The sequence below is a fragment of the Fringilla coelebs genome (assembly GCF_963513975.1).
Source record: "Fringilla coelebs genome assembly, chromosome: Z".
Classification (NCBI taxonomy): Eukaryota; Metazoa; Chordata; class Aves; order Passeriformes; family Fringillidae; genus Fringilla; species Fringilla coelebs.
In genome coordinates, this window is record NC_140031.1 from 19,270,061 (window position 1) to 19,288,659 (window position 18,599).

Sequence of the window (18,599 nt, forward strand, 5' to 3'; positions counted from 1 at the left end):
AAGGACAGGTGTCTTTCACTAAAATATTGGGGGGTTTTGCAAGTCCCTTCTTGAAGATATTTTTCTTTGCTTTTTATGCAAAAAAGATGAGGGGGGAAATTAGCAATTGACTGAAACCTTGAAATGAAAGTCCTGTGAAGACCATCCTTTTTCTGATACTTCTTGAATATATTTGTAAAGCAATTAGTTACAGTTTGTTTTGCGTTTCCATACTATAGTTGTTTGCTTCATTCAAGATGTTTTACTGTGAGACTTTGTTATAAGAAAGTAATTTGATGGTGAATTATATTGAACTTCTTTACTCTGCTTTGCTTCACGACTTCCAAAAGGGAAGCACATCTGAAGCATTTTTAGTAATCCCATAAAATTAAAATAAAATCCAGTGACCTCAGTTAAGCAGCATGTCTTGTCAAAACAACATTTTTATGCTAATAAAACAGAAATAGAATGAAGGTTTAAAAAACAAAAATACTTTTCATATTGAAGTAAGTTTTAATTCCTATTTAAAGAGGTGTCATATGAATTGTAATTTAAAATGGCCCTGAAATCCTAATAGAAGAAATAGTATGTGTACTCTCCCTTTCCACTTTGACTTAGTATCCCCTCAATAACTAATCACTTATGGAATAATGCTGAATATATTCAAGCCAATCATTATGATATATAAAAATTAAACTTTTTTACTATTACAAAACAGAAATTCTGCACTCAGTCTTAAAGGTCAAAAACACAAGACCCCTAGAGGGGTTTTTATATAAAAGAAACAGGAATGCATTGAAAAAAGCTTTAATATGAACATTTGTTAATTTTCGAATATTATTTCTTCTTTCAAATCTTACATGGTGAAAAATTTAGCATCATTAACTTCAGACAAGAATTAGTTCACAGAAGGGATACAAATGTGTAGCAGCAGAATGGCTGTGTGGAAACCAAAGATATTAAAAGACATATTTAAAGATTACTTATTTGAAAATACTGTTCTAATTTACAATTGCTGAATCTCTTTTTATTTCTTAATTATATATGAAGAGGAGATGAAGTTACTGTTAGGTAGAAACAGAGCTAACACTGACAGAGAATATTCAAGTATGTCTTTTTCAGATTTATGGCCAAGGCTCCATAATAAAGAATGCGGTGTGCACCACAGAAACACACAAAGCAATCTTCGTTCAGAAAGGATTCTATTATTTATTCATCAAGCATATCACACTAAAAAATCTGATTATCCAGGAAATCAAAAACCTACAGAGTCTCTCAGTATCAAGTATTGTCCCTTTGCCCACCATTCTCTCCATAAATCCTTTATTCACAATGTCTGCTTAAAATTCAAGTGCAAGCGTGTGTCTTTCTACTAAAAGGAAGTGGTTCCAGCTACTAAACATGAAGTCCGAATAATAAATTGATTCTTCAGATTCAGCATCTTTCTGATTTTGACAGAGAATTTGATTTTAAAACAGATGCCTGTTACAGCCATCAAGGGTAAAATAGGCATTGGTAAGCTACACACTGAAAAATAAATTCACAGCTCATTTAAAGGGGAACAATAGACTAGTAGATGACGGAGTCCTCCCTCTGGCTAAGAAACCATTAGCCTATTTTCTCAACTAAGCCCATTCAACTAACAGGACCCTAACCCTGGATTCGCCAGACTGTTTCCCACCCTCCAGAGCTCTCATTATTTTAACTTTGTAAAACATCACACAAATTGAGTCCTTCCCGCTCGGCAGCAGCGCTGAAGGTTCCCGGGGAGCGCGGGCAGCTCGAGCGAGGAGGGGCAGCCGGGGAGGCAGCGGAGCGGCGCAGGGGAAGCGCGGCCCCGCTGCCCGCCCCGCGCACGGCTCTGTGCCGGCACAGACGCCGTCCCGCTCCCACCCACGTGTTTCGTGGCCGCTTTTCCACCCACAGACAGGCGTGCACGGGACGACGCGGCACCGCCCGTGCCCCGGTCACGCCCGCTTCAGGCAAGCCCGGAGCGGGGCTTCCGTGCAGCGTCCCAGCCTGGGGTCCGGGTCCCCAGCACGGCTGCGCACCCCGAGCCCACCTCCCTTTCGGAGCCTCTGCAACCGCAGGGTGCCCCTTCCTTATCCTTGCCGGCGGGGGAAGGGAGGCCGGTCGGACGGGAGTCCCGCGGTGCCCACCCCTCAGCGGCCGCCGCTGAATCCCGTCCCCGCGGCCGGGAGCGGCGCTCCTCCGCCGCACCCCCAACACGCGCGGCTGGAGCGCTGGGCCAAGCCCTCTCCTACCGTCTGAGTCCCTGGAAGGAGGAGGGCCAGGACATCCGCGATTTTTTCAAGCCGGGCCGGTGGCCGGTCTCCACGGCGTAGGAGGCGCGGTCCATGGCTTGGCAGTAGAGGTACCGCTCCGTGTCGGAGTAGCCGCGGTGCCTGACGCGAGCCCCGGCCAGGCAGCGGCCCCGCGAGACGGGAGACGGCGGCGGCTGCCCGGGGTGCTGCTGGTGCTGGAGGAACTGGTGCTGTCGCAGCTGCGGTGGGTAGTGCTGATCTTGCCGCCACAGATGCTTCGGGGCTTTGAGACCCCCGCTACCGTCGTTGCCGCCGTCGCTGCCGCTGGGCATCGCGGACAAGCCGCTGCTGCTCTCCGCCTCCATGCTGCCGGCGGTCGGGCCGCGCCGGGCGGGCGGGCAGGGGCGGCGGCTGCCGCCTTCCTGCGGGCAGCGGCGAGGAAACTGTGCTGAAAAGTTGGACAGCTCCTGCCGCGCCACCCCTCGCCCGACTGTGGGAGCGGCTGGGGCAGCCGCGCCGCCGGGTCTTTGACTGCTCCGCGGGAGGGGAGGCGGGGAGAGGGGGAGGAGGAGGAGGAGGAGGAGAGGAGGGGCTGGCATCCCGCTCGGAAATATTTAAAGCCAGGCTAGAGCCCGGGCGAGAGAGAGCAGACCCGACAGGGGGCGGTGGTCGGGGGCAGGGAGTGCTGGGGTGTGCGGGAGGTGGGAGAGGGCGCGACGGCGATGCCGACAGGGCGCGGGGGCGGGAATAGGACCGGGACCGGGAGTGAATGCGGAGGGGTTCAGTGCCGCTGATGCTGCAGCCCCCCTCTCCCGAGGAGCGCCTCTCCCTTCCTGAGGCCGTGGCTGCTGGCCGGACAGGACTCCCTCCAGAGGGACTCTCACTGCCGGCGACGGCAGGTGGCAAAGTTGCTCGCGCCCCTGTTCACCGAGAACTTTGAGGTGGGTTAAAAATGGGTTCTCACTTCTTAAACTCCCCCTCCCGCCACTCCTTATTTCCTATATCGTGCTTTCAGTCCACATCAGGTTCAGAAATCGTGTTTCCCAACTTGAAACCTTCCCCTGGTCTTGTCTTCGCCGATGAGTAAGCTCCCTTCCTGCAAGGAGTAAGACTGGCTGCAAATCAAGGCGAGGAAGGTTTAATTATAGCGATGGTGAGCCTACTGCTACAGAGAAGCTTTTATATGACATACCACTAGCTTCAGGACTTTATAACTGCCGCGGGAAAAAATTATTTAAAGTTAAAATCTACAGAACAGGAACTTTGTACTAAAGAGATCTTTTAAATTAGTTTTACATTTCAAATTCTTTTGTGCTCATGTACAACCAATAATTCACACTGGAAGGGAATTGCATTCTATTAGGTTACTTTTTTTTTTTTTAAAAAAGCATTGATATTTGTTCTGTGTGCTAAAATTCTAAAATCCAGCAGTTTTTATTCAGGGCAAAATTATAATCTCTACCCTTCTGATAAAATATGAAAAGGACACATGCATTTGAAAACTATTAATATGAATTTGTTTGGTCCTTCTGTTTGCCAGAGTATCAGTACTAAGCAATTAGTACTAAGAAAGCATTGCAAAAATGTGTCTCCTACAGTATCTTTACAAAAACATACATTTTCTTCTAATCAGTGTTCATCTACTCATTAGATTGTTCTGATTAGCTTCATGCACAAATTCTACTTCCTCAATCATAAAATTGGTCTTGCCAATCCTTTTGCCTTTCCATCACAGGTATGTAATCATCTTAATCCTCATAAAGTTCTCTCTGAACTTAATTCTTTATTAATGCAAAAGTACACTTATGACAACTCTTTAATGTGTTGAGGTACTTTTTTTTGTGTTCCCCATCTTAAAAGTCAGCCTTCCATCTAAACATACAGTGCTCCTTAAATTAAGACTCACCCTCCAAACATATACATAGAAGATTTTGTTGGGCAAAACTCCCAGCCTGTGTTTCTTTGAGCCATGAGTTCATAGATAATCCTAGTAATCACACACCATCCCTTCAGGTCTTCTCTTCTGCCCTAAAAACTGTTCATTTTAGCAAAAATCCCCCAGAAAATAATAAATTTAAATAAATATTATAAGTACCGGAAAGAGCCAAAGTATTGCTTCCATTGAAGGAAACTTGAACTTGAGATCACATTTGCCAAGTTCTGATTCTTCTGCTTTTTATCCAGACATTTAAGACTATTTCCAAGCCAGACATTTTAGGTGCTACCATTTTCCCAGCTGTGGCAGTTTTGACAGCATGTACAGGAGACAAAAATGGGGCAATGAAAAATACTCAAGTCAGACAACAGGAGAGAATTATACCCAAAATGTAACTGGGGATAATTTCATCATAGAATATAGGCATATAGGATGCAATTCTGTGAAAAACTCGGAGAAGAGAAATAACTTTTTATCCTTGTTGACCTCCAGGAGGGATATTGCAAGGGGACTGTATTTCACAATTGCTAGTTCCCTCTACCCTAAAATTAGAGAAAACTTCTGTGATCAATTGCGCTATAATTGCACAGAATCACAGAACTGACATTTAGAAGAGCCTTCATAAGATTGTCCAATCTAACCTCAAGCTCACAATGGGGTTATCATCAATACTAGATCACATCAGCCACAGCTTTCTCTGAATCTCAAAACTCTTCAACAGAAATTCACCAGCCTCTGTGGATGACCTGCTAGGATGCTTCACCACATCCCTAATGAAGACAATTTTCTTGATGTTCAATCTGAACCTTCCAATCAGGGGCCCTTGCCCCTTGTTAAACAGCATGCCAGCACTGACAAGACCTTAAATTTGCTGTCTTTTTCAACTAATCTTCCCATAGCTGCAGGCTGCCTTTAGATTGTCTCTTACCTCTTCCACACCAGACCCAGCAAGCTTTGTCCCTCAAGCACTCATCACTGGTCATGTGCTCTTGGGCCATCCTGGTAGCCCTTTCTGGGTTTCCAGCATTCCCATTCATCCACTGCCTGCAGTCATTTTGGCATGTATTTTGCTTTATTTATGATGAAAAGTGCACTGTTGAGCTGTGTACCCACCCTACAGTCCACTAAAGCACCCAGATCCTTTCCAGTGGGGCCATGATCTAGTCAGTCACTTGCTAGCCTGTGCTTTAGGTTATCCTGTGTGGGTGCCAAACTCTACAGTTCAACATGGGCTCTGGTGTCAGCTCCTTCTGGTGATGTACGTTTTACCACCTGCCAGCCAGATTCTGGAAGACCATTATCTACACTTCAGTCCTATCTAACAGTCTGTTCATCCAGTTGAGACTTCCTCAGTTTCAAAACATAAATGTTTTGAGGGATTATTTCAAAATCCTTACTAAGCTGAAAGTGTTTTATACCCACTGTTCTTTATATGTATCCCGAACAGTCTTTTCAAAATGGAACACAATCAGGTCAAACACAAATTATTTGCCTTTGGTAAATCACAGTATTGAATAGTCCTATCTATCTTCCTGCTTTTAGAAAATAGATTTAGAATTGTGCTTGGAGCTTTCCACCAATACATGAGACCAGTAAGTCTATAGTATACTTCCATTATTTTTCTTGCCTTTCTTAAGAGTGGGTATAACAGTGACCTTTTCCCAGCTGACAGGGATTTCCCTTAACCACCATCACTTCCCACAGATAACAACCAGCAGCCTCATGGATGCCCTTTGGTTTGACACTGGCATTGCATTTTGGCAGTAACTTATATTTGAGCTAATAAGGCACTTTTGGTATTCCCCATTCAATCTCATATTTTCAGAGTTTGCCCAATGTTTTAGACACCAAGTTCAATTTGACAAATAATCAAAGCATATTAGCATTTTAAATTAAAAAATTGTCTCTGAGAAGCACAGAAAATACAGCAGAAGTACAACCTCCTGTACAATAAAATGCCAATATTTGCACAAGAAGTTGAAGTACTGCATTAGAATTAATGGTGAAATCTATATAAATTCTTAATTATTTTCTGACTATCTTTGATTTGGTTTTTCTTTTTGGTTGATTGGGGTTTTTTTTCCTTTTATTTTTCTGTTTCTGTTAGATTGTGTGTGTGGTTTTTTCTTGTGCAGAAACCTTACTGTACCTTCATGCCAATGAGACTTCATAAAAGGAGCCTCTTTTTTTAATAACAGCATTGCTGTATTTCATTTGAATGTCCATTTTACAGTATTAAAAATAATGCGGTTCTAAATTTACAAAGTGTTTCTCAAAACCTTCATCAAAAAGACACAAATAGAATGTTGCTACAGTATTTCACACAAATAGAATCTGTACCATAGAGCACAAGACATGGCACAGTAAAAAGGCCATGTATAAAGTATATGTAAAAAAGTATAAATATATTCAGATACTCCTAAATATCTGAATTTCATGTCACCTACCAATCTTTGTATTTAAATTTTAAAAAGAATGTTTATATGACCAGCTTTTTATTACACCAGCATGCCAAGACCATGTACAACATTTACAAAAAATATTTATACTTCCCTGCAAAACACAATGTAAAAATGGAAGCTAGCAGCATTTTCTAAAAATCAAACAAACAGAGAAATAATAAGAGAAATATATAATACCTTTTTGTCAATATTTCCTATATGAATTAAAGTTTTTTCTTACCTGCCTAGCTTATTTCACACAGAATCCTCAGAAGTACTTAGTTTGGTGATGACTCAATAGCAATAGAACAGTCTATATTTGAGAATTGTAACTGAAAATTATTTAGAAGAATACCATTCTTTCCATTTTCCTAGAATGTGCCTGAGCCTCCTCACAAGAAACTCTTTGGTGAGTTGAGGCTCAAATATAAGAACCACTTCTCTGGCCACGCCCAACTTGGAAGCCCCGCCTTATACAGAGCTTTCTGTGTACATGATACCAAAATGCACAAAGATTCATAAAATAAAATGTAACATTTTACCTTGTAAAAGAAAGCCATTTTATGTTATTCCTAACCTTCCAAATATTTTTTTTTAAAAGCATGCCCTTGCTTTCAAGAAGTACTTAGAATAATAGAAAGAATTACTTTCAAAAAATAACAATTCCACTTGCTTTTGTAGATTTGTTTGCAAAGGTTTTGATAATATTTTCAAGGCTCTCTTCAGCTGATGGTGCTAGTATTCACAGTGTACTACATAAACTGCCATATCACTTACTCCTTCTGAACAGCACTGCAATTCTTAACAGACATTTGTGACAGTACTGCACTAAAGATAAGTAGTTCTGACAAACAGAAAAATAATAGGGACCCCCTTATTTTTTACCTTCATTTCCTGGCATAATAATGACACACAGTCCTTAAAAACTGCTGTCTTTTATTTTTGGGCAAAGTATAAATGAAATATTAATATATTTCAAGTGCAATAGAAAAAAAATCTAAATTGAAATAAAAACACATAATTGAAGAAGACAACAATATATTAAGGAGTTAACCAGTACAAGTGGATTAAAAAGGAAATTTTATTCAGCTATTTAATTAAGAGGCTAACAGTATCCCCCCATTTCATGTCAGAGAAGATGCTTTTTTAATAGTTTACAGACTTTGTAAACAGTGGTAAAGTAAGAGGAAATAACTTCCATCATCTCTACAACAAAAGAAACAATGGTAACACCTGAACATAGATGACAGTACATTTTGTTCAGTAGAATTCACTACTAACTTCAGCATTAATATTAGTCCTGTTATAATTCAGTGCAATTGCACTTAAAAAACTGTACCATATTTTACATACACAGATTCACTGAGGTCTTTTAAGTCCAGTAAGATTGAATTTCAGATACAGTGCAGAGTCACTAGCTGTTCATATAAATTTTTGTGTCACATCTGACTCATAAGACAGAAACACATTCCTGCTGCTAGCAATGTAAAAGGAATTCAGCAGATCATCATTCTATAACTCAACAGAAAGCATATTAAAAAGGAAAAAATGAGTGCTTTAAAAAGTAGAGGACTGAATAAATATAGAATATTTTATTAGTTGTGTGACTTCAAATCCTAGAAAAAGAAAATACAACAATAATATATCCATATAGGTATCACACAATCTGTTTGTAGAATTTTTTTTAAATTACTCAAACTTCTTTGCCATTGCAAACAAGCCGCAGTAAAACTAAGACCACTGTATCTGTTTCAATATGTATTCTGAAATCCTACTGCAGAAAGAAATTATCAATAATCTTTTTTGTTGAATGCCTTTTGTAAATAATGGAATGACTCCATAATCTAATTCTACTGAAATTACTATTAACATGATAAAGAGGGGATTAATCTAGAACTGTATAAATATGCAAGCTTGAGTCTTATCACTTGTTAGGAAGGCTGTTTTTCCCAGTTTGTGAAAGATATTCCTGCAGGTAGTTCTATGGGGATTTATTTTTGATATATTTTTAAGTAAGGAATAACTTTCCAGTTTTGAAAAAAAACCCTAACATTGCAATCTGATTAGCTATCTTATCTAGTGTCTTCTATATATTAGTATACTTAAAGTGCTAAATTTATTACCCTACAGATGATATTTTTGAGTGCTTTTTAACTTTTCCTGTGTTCAGTCATAATGGATTCAAAGATCTACTTGGAATCAGTGATATAGATACCAAATTAATTTATAATATAAAGCAAACCAGAAATCATATCCTTGTAAGTATTTGCTACAATACAAAGTACTACATACCTTTCAAAATCAGAATATAAACCCAAAGCTAACAATTTCTATATTTTATGGAGTTTATGTATACCAGGAGGATGTTTCTTTGAATGTATTGACATTTCAATTGTAAAAGCATAGCTTTTCTGTATAGATTGTATTCTTGCTTTGTGTATTAAAGCACTGAGTTTAGTCCAGTGCAATACATTCATCACAAACCAGACACAGAGAAATATCCTGACATACAAAGCCAACCCTTTCCTTTTACCCAGGTACTTTAAAATATGTCAAGTATGTAAGAACCAAGTATTTGATAGCGCAGCTACACGGACAGACAAAGCTAAAGCCTGGGCTTTGACACCCCTAGGCTGGTGCAGAGCTCTGCTGATGAAAAGCTGAGCTGACTGAGATGAGAGACATTTTGCACCCACTAAGTTCACAATTTCATGTAACCTCCCACTTGGAGCAGTGAGCAAAGACTCCCTCTTATTTCAGAATCATGCTGAAAACCACATACTCAATTCTCCCTAGCACTATGTAATTACTGAACGTAAAAGGGGACAGATCTTAACATTTACTTGACTGCCTTGATTTGCAGCTGGAGTAGGAAACAACAGCAGCAGTTATTATTTTACCAGTTGGATAGTACAAGAGCAAGAGAAGGGATTTAGCATAGTTAGTGCTCTTTCCATTTCCTCCTCTCCACTGTACCACAGCAGCAAATTAGACGAAGCATAAGCCCTAAGACAGTCTCTGTGGAGTTTCTTTTTCATGTAGCAATAGGGGATGGTGCTACATTGACTGAAACTTTTTTCCGAAGTAGTTCCCAGCTAATACAGCTACTCTTCATCATCCATTGATCAGGAAAAACATCACTAATGGAGCACTTAACCCACTTTGAACAAGGTTTGAAGGATAAAGATACTTCTGCAGTTTCTTTTACATTCTATTAGTTGAATTACTGATCTGCTCGCTTCAGACAGAGGACCATGGGTGGCATCCAAAATATTTTTTTAGGGTTACACTTTTATGGAAAATAGTGATTTCAGGTTTTAGGTGTTTATGAGCATTTCATTTCTGTAAGACATTATTGCACAGCTTGAAATCCTCTTGATTTTACTCTGACTTCTGACAAACACAAAAGTCTACCAGTTAAAAAAAAATCTCTTAAACCTAGTTGCACTAAACTCTTGGCAAAAAAAAAAAAAAAAAAAAAAAAAAAAAAAAAAAAAAAAAAAAGCATGAAACCATAAAGAAATAACAAACATTAGGACAAAAACTTACAAAAAACCACAAAACCTGGAGCACTCCAGGCAAAATCCAAGGCAGGTGAGTTTTGTATGATTTAAAGTTTTCATCAATCTCTTTTTAAAGCTGCTAGAAAATTCAAATTCTAACTGGCAAAGATTGAGCTTTTGAATAAAGATAGATAAGCTATTTATTCAGAACTAGGCAGTATAATTCTAGGGGTCCTTTCTATTACCCAAGTCTTATGTGAAGCTTACTACTCATTGTCTTAATGTGTTTCAAAATTTCTGATCAGAGTTTGGGTTACTGAACCCTCCCTTATATCTGCTATTTAAATTCTCTTAAAGATACAAAATCAAACAACAACAAAAAAAAAAAATTAGACACCTCTACATATTTCATCAATTCAACTGAACCAATATTTTTAGTTGGAATAATGTTGAAACAACTCTTTTAATTAGATACTTTTTTCTCTTCACCTCTTTAATTTTTTTAAGGTCTCACTCAGCTTTAACAGTTTAACAGTCTCCAACTATCAAGCAAGATAGAATGTAAAAATGTTTTTTAAGTTAGATTTTAAAAAGTAACTTTGCAGGAATAGCAATATATGTATTTTAGCTGACTGTTCTCAGGTAGTAAGAAGGCAAATGAATGGAAAGGCTCCTGCCAATAGATTCCAGTTAATTACACTCAAGCCCTCCTGAAAATATACATTATCTTATTTTATTTGTGTTTCTAAATACAGCAGTAGATTCTATACCATCATTAGAATGAATAATAGAGTTTATCTTCTTCTTGGAAACAGCATTGAGAATGAAATTACATTCATCTGTGTCATATATTTCTGTTACTAGACGTCCTTAACCTGCACCTAATCTTAACTTTGTCAGATACAGAGCAGAATTTTAAAATATAATGCATTGAAATAAATTAAAGTGTAAAAATTTATAACAGAGGAGAAACTTCATATTTTTAATTACATACTCAAGAATAAGGATTGGTCATTTTTAAAAAATAAATTATTCTTCAGTAAGCAAGTCATGTAGATGTAATTTTTCTTAACAAACTACATTTCCAGTTAAGACATCCTTTATTACTTGTTTTTGGTGAATCAAAAATGTTAAGAGTTTGAACAATAAAATGTAATTTTGCATGCTGATGGAATACTTGTTATTTAAATGAAGGATAGAGGAGAAAGTAGCATCCATTAATGCATGTGAGTGTAAATATTGGCAATTTAATTTTCCTTCTGTTATTTTTTAAAGTTAAGGTCTATACTGAAGGATGTTAACTTCAAGACTAAAAAAAGGTTTTAAAGCATTATTTATCAAAATTGTAATTAGTCATGTTATACTTGCTGAAACACCCTGGTGATATTAATGTGTTCATTTTCTGAGCTTAGGTCATATTGGTTTGACAGTCATCCAGCAAAAAGGAGGAGGTTTTTTTTCAAACCACTAGGAGGTTCTTCTGCTGTCTTCATTGAAATTTGGAGTGTTCAGCTCATATTTGAGCTACAAGTGAACATTATTTAAATTGCAGTATTTGCCTGAAGCCTGTACGATATATCAGGTTTAGTTATACTCTGTAAGTATGAAATTTCATTGGCTGAAAATTCCATCACATTTGTCGAATTAATCACTTGCATAAGAAGAGTACTGCCCTCCAGAGACAATGTGAAAGATCTCATAGGCAACTGTTTGCACAGTATAATGCCATGTTTTTCAAATTACTCCTTTTACAGAAGTGGTGGAATGCTTTTATCTGATCTTATCACTTCAGCTAGCACCCACCCATTCTCTTCACCTCCCTCTTTCCTCTCACCGGTATTTTCAAGTGGAGAGAAATAAAGATGGAATTATTAAAACATACTTTTCTGTCCTCTAAAAAAATAAAACAGAAATTTGAGCTTTTGCTTGATATTTGCAGAATTTAAAAACCCTACAGGGATGCTAGCCAGTTTGTCACTATCCAAGGCAGCAATCACAAAGAGAGAAACTCTGAAACCATTCCCAGCTGTGTCTCTCCTGGGTCAGTGTTAACTGAAGCACTGTTGCCCTGCTTTTCCTCTAGCTCATCATCAGCTTTACAGAGGCAATACTAGACTTAGAAATTATTACCTCTTTTAGAGCACTGTGACTACGTGCTGCTTGTACTAACGTGGCCCAGTGCAATCAGAATGTGTTAATTTTGTACTCAAAAAGGGATTAAGATGGGTCAAGGAGACTGGAAAATATCAGTGCTCAGCTGCTATTGTTAGAATGTGGTAAACACCTCAGAATTAAGGGGGAACTCTTTGAAAATTTTATGTTTCCATTTCTGTTACTGGTAGTTTGGAGATTATACATCTCAATGTTTCTTTTATAGGGAAGGGAACTCTTTAAAGAAAGAATGTTCCCATATTCCGTATCATGAGGGTATTCATAAGCAAAACAGCATCTTTCCATGTTGCTAATGAATACTTTCCCAAAACTGTGTTTAATCTATATCCTTTTAGGAAGAACAAATGCTGTAATATCTACTTACAGAATAAATTAAGTACCAGGTTATTTTCTCACAATGTGAAATAACAAAAAATGGTTTCATTAAAACTTGAGATTCAGATACAATCAAACACCTCATACATCAGGGAATTAGGATTTTGAGCACCACTGATCACTCAGATGATGAAATCATCACTTTTGATCTTATTCATGATGGATAGCTAATATTCACTTAATGTTGAAGTAAAAACCACCACCAGTAGCTAAACACTCATGATTTCTTTGACTGAGAGATAGTGCTCAGTAAGAAATTGTAATCCACTTACTGCTTTTATTACTGAAATAATTGCTGACAGTAAATGCTGTCATAAAACTGGTAGTGTTGGGAAATTTCACTTGAAATGATTGAGAGAAAAAAATCCTACTTTAACTTCTAAGTGAATTTTATATTCTTAGTTCATTCTCTTTCACAACTCTACTGGTATTAAAAATATTCTCGCTGTTTTCCAAAGCATTTTGCACTCTTCAATGTGTTGTGGCATACCCTTCTAATTCTTAGTTAAGCACACTGTATAATTGATAAATTTGTAACTATGTAGCTATTAAGCATCATACAGCTCTTGATCTTTCATATGGAAAATGCTATAGAAGGAGAAATTATATTAATTTAAACAATTCCAACAATGTAATTTACTAATTTTCATCACAGTTCCCTGATACTCTCCATTACTTCAGTCATACTCCATGCACCTTGACAAAATGTATGAAAATGGTAGCATAGCTTTTCCAGGAGATTTCTTTGCTTGTCTTCACATTGCTTCTTGGCAAATGCCTTACCACACTCAAGCTTGGCTTACAAATTAGACTTTTTGTGTTTTGTACAGGGAGAAGTTTTCTCCAAACATCTTCAGAAATTTTTCTGGAGTGCAGGCTATTTATGTAATAACCTTTCTAAGCTATCTCTATTATTTAAATTATTTTAATGTTTAATTAAACAAAGCAGGTAACAATTACTGAATTCCCTATGCTAAAGGTCCTAGTCTTACCACCTGGAATCAAATGAAAGATCAATTACAAATTGTTTTGTTTCGTTTTTTACTGGATTTCTAAATAAGCTATAAAGCCAAAAGAGAGCACACAAATATTTTTTTTCTCATTGGAATACTAATAGCATCTAATGAATTGGTGCAAAAGAAAGTACCAATTACTACTGCTGTATTAGACGACTATGTTACTTCTATAAACCTGCACCATCATCAAGGCTCGTTGGAAAGCATTCTACAGAGGCTTTGCAAATTTTTTATTTAATTGACTATGCTGACACTCTGAGACTGAAGTGCGAAGATTTATTTTCATTTGAAGTGCAGCTGTTCAAAGGTCTGAATTAAAATTAAGTTAAGGGTTGGTTGTTGCTTCTCTGACTTCAATTACTTTTAGCTACACTACTGCCAATGATATTTAAGCTGAAAAGCAGAAACCTCAAATGCTTTTTGAAAATTGCAACAACTACAATTGTATTTCAGTTTTCTCTAATACATGTTCTCTGACATTACTGTCCTGATCATCTCAGGCTACTTCTGCTCAACATTTAAAATAACTTGAGCAATTTATTCCTGGATTTTTTCAACACACTTCAAGGTCTGTTTCTCGTCTTTACTTGGGCTTTGGAAGACTGGTCTCACCAATACTTCTAAGATTTTTTTATTGCTGGAGCTTTTTTAGGGGAGCTTTTATTTTCAAAATTCAAGATGTATCAAGTCTAGGCAAAACAACACAATATTGAACTCACTGTCCTCAAATAAAGGGGAAACTCTTACACCTATAAACTCCTAGAAATTCCTCACCTTCTCGTAAATTGCAGATTTCACATCTGTCAACAGGTGTTATGTAAGGGCAAGCACATATCAAAGGAATAATGGCTCTTAAATTCAGCCTGTAATTGAAATGCTACTTACATTTGACTTGGGATTTGGTATACTCAGGTTCTATTGCCAGTAATGGAGATCCCGAAAACCGCAACAGACACGATGTGATTACGCACTAAGGTATTTGGCAAGAAGAAAAATCCTAAGAGGCCAGGTCATCAGAACCATAGAAAACTTTCTAATACAAATTCAGTATTAACTAATATTGAAAGAAATATAACTCTCAAGGATATTCATCTGTAGGGATGGAGATGTTTTTCAGGTTGTCAACTTCTACTTTATTTTGTGTAAATCTTCTCTAAAGTGCATGCAACCTTGGAGTTATCCAGGAAACCAGTAACAATCACCTGAAATATAACCATGTTAATGAAGAGCTTAAAGATTTTTAAACTACAGAAAACCCAATTTTTCTTGCTCCATGTTGTTATCTTTATATTAGGGGTTTAAAGGCTTTTACAATATCTCCTTCATTTTTTGTGTGATTTCCTCCTCTACTACATTAGAAATATCGTAGTTCTACACATTAGTTCTACACACAGTTCTAACATTTTTAAATAACTGCACTCTAGAATATAATTTTTACTTAACCAAAAAAATCTTCTTAAGATTTTTTTTTCTCTCTGTTTTCAATTAAGGCTAAATTTACGGAACTATCTCCAGAGAAAACCCCAGATACTGGTGTCTTTACATTAACCTCCCACACAGCTTTTAGCACCTCTGTGTAGTCCACATCCTGTCACCAATTAATTAAAAAAGATTTTGCCACCATCTCTTCATGCAGAAGAATCAGGCTTTGCAAGATTCTTCTAAACCTTCTAAATGTTCTAAATCGAAAAATTTTAGAAATTATTTGTGAAACATAAACAGGACAAAATTATTAATTTTAGAAATTTTTTGTCAACCATGACAAAAGTGTAGATATTGTCAGAATTTACACCAATTAATCTGTGAATCAAAAAGTACAATTATATACTCACATTTGATGCAGAAGAGCAATTACTACTGATTCATGCGTACATAAAAAAATAAAGCATTTCAACAGCCATATTTGGGGCTAAGAATTTTTTCACGTTTTACTTTTGCAAATGTGAAATATGATTAGGCTGTTGACTGTGGAAAAGAACTAGCATGACATCAAGCTTTACTTCTTGAATTTACTTATTGACTATCTTGCTGCAGTTTTCTCTCTCTATATATATCAAGTGGTACTATTCCCATTTGAATTTATGTTACCTATGAAAAACCTGACAGTTCATTTCCCACAATAGCACAAAGCATTAAATAATATTTTTAACATAAAATATCTTAGAAACGATGGTACTCAATATAGCATAAGTCACTAAAGCACATTTCTTAAGCTACTGTATGCAGTCTACTCAAGGTACTCCATCAATCATGCCTGGGTCCAGTGGTAATAACTTTGAAACATACTGAACTCAGGTCTTCTGTCAAAGATAAGGAACAGTTACAAAACCAGCACAGAACATAGAAGAGAACTATCTTACATTGTGGTAGGCTAAGAAAAGCAGAATAGTGTGATTAATAGATGTTTTAACAGTCTATGGGGAATAAAATAAACATCTGCAGGAATGAAAGCATCTGGAGGAGAAAGGAAATATGTGCTGAAAGAGATTAACAGAAGGAAACTAAGGGGGGAAATGCTGCAGTATGACTGCAGTCAGAGAAAGACACAACTCCCTCAAACTTTTCGAAGTTGTCATAAACATCTAATTGCTTGTATATAAAACTAGATAAAGGCAGCTGAAAATCTACACTGCTGACTTGTCTCAATTGTAATGTTTGAAATTCTACTGTTCAATGAATTTCTCACAAGGCTTACAAAATTATTGTCATATACAGCTACCAAAAATTATTTTTTGTTAAGAATATGTAGACATATCTGACGTTTGATCTGATATGGCCATAGAGTGTCATAATGAAACATTTAATTGTAAGGGCTGTGAGGTGCTGTATCTACCTAATCACACTTTTCACATCATCAAGCTGTTATATTTAATCAATGTGTCACCCCTATCAGAAAAAAGAAAAGAGTTACCTTTGAATTAAAGAAAATTATAGTTGAAAAGGGATGTGGCAAAAGAGAACAGAATAAAACTACTTCCTGGACATTACCTGGGACTGCACAGAAACATACTTTGTTGAAAGTAATACCCAGATCTTACTCTATCACATGGAGTATTCAGTCTGTACTCAGAAGTTAAAGCAACAGACCTAAGAAAAACATCCCCTAAAATTTATTCACTGCTTGGAAAGAGGTAAAACCAGAGCCACAGCCTTTCATGGCTTAGCCCTTCTACTTTCTTTCCTACAACAATAGCAAAAAACTATCTGTCCACATATTTTTACAAGATAGTTTTGAAATTCTTTCTTTTAATCTCCACTTTGTAGATTTCATGTCTTTTAAAGAAGATGATTTTATGGAAAGATAAACTACGGTGATTTTTCTGAAGAGGATCTGATTAATTTTCTTTTCAGAGACCTAATGTCCACTCTTTATCTGATGTGATGTGACAGGGAAACTAGAAGATAATCTGAAGTTTTAAAACAGAAACAGAAAAATAAAGTTAGTAGTTGAATAAATTTACTTAAAAACTGTTCTCAGAGAGTATACCTAGTGTAAAATATATAAGTGGAAATCACTTTCTATGCTGAATCATTTCAATGTATCATTTTGATTACAAATGCAAAGAAAACCACTTCCTGTTTTCAGATCCTATTTATTCCCCTGTGTTCCAAACTAGAATTTTATTCATCTTCTGCTCTATGATTTTTCCACTTTATTTTTTTAAAGGGAATCAAAGAATTGATAAATAAATTCAATAAAATAAAATCTGACTTTCTCAATTTAAGCTTTATTCTTAATTATATATATGAGCGTATATTAATTAAATTAAAAAACTGCTCCATAGTGAAAAGAAAATTAACTTTCATCAGTAAGAATACAAAATTATCTTTTTCTCTAAATAAAGTTTCAAAAAAATTATGTCATTTAATGAAATAACATTTTTGTAAATTTTCACATTATGCAAATTCTTTTTCTATTGCAACAATGTATAATCCTACAAGTGAAATGCCTTATCACCATTATCTAAATTATTCTATATATACCTAGGTGTTATATTTTACACTATTTAAACATCAATCTTGAAAGCTGTTGGATGTTCAAATTCCAAAGTGACATTTGGAATCTGCTGTAACTGCATCATTTACAAGTAATGTGAACTGTTACTGCAAATACATTGAAAAGATAAACTTATAAAACAAATTAAGGCCTTGCTATGCACATGCTTATGTATTAGTTAAGCTACGGTTACCAATAGTCTGAACATGGATGAAATTTATACAGAATCAAGCTGAAGGAATGCATCCTGTTAACAGATGGCCATGGTCCAGAAAAACTATGATGATGCATTTTGTGAGAGAATGACTACACTTAACCAGACCAAGAGTCTTCCAGACAGCATCCTGTAACCTGTACTAGCCATAAGAAAGAATGGGACAGCCATAATTTATACACTTACAAAGGCATGTAACTGCCTAAAAATCCACCCACTTCTCTCTCAGAGAATTTTTTAGCCAAGGATAGCTTAAGTTATAAAGAGAATAAGGACATAAAATAGCATTCAATTTTGCAATGAACTGTGTTTATGAATTACTGCGTTATGTGATCAGAAGCTTATTTCCACACAATTGTACTAAAGTGATGTAAGAAATGCTGACAACCTCTTGATTCCCTACACAGCCCAGACCCTTTTGTAGTGGTTTTGGTTCTCCAACTCAAGATTTCCCCAATTTTGAGATTTTCCTGGCCAATGCACCTAAGAAATGTGGCAGTTTCAGTGCTGGCCAATCACCAATACACCCACTTCCTGCTATGGGACAGGATTAGGAGAAAGGCAAAGCAGACTCCAAACTTTAAAAGGGTATAACAAAAATTTTATTAAAAGTAAAGAAAAAAAGTAGTAAGAATCAAAACAAACCCTTCAGAACACTTCTGCTCCCCGCCCCCCCACCTTTTCTCTCCCACTGACAATGTG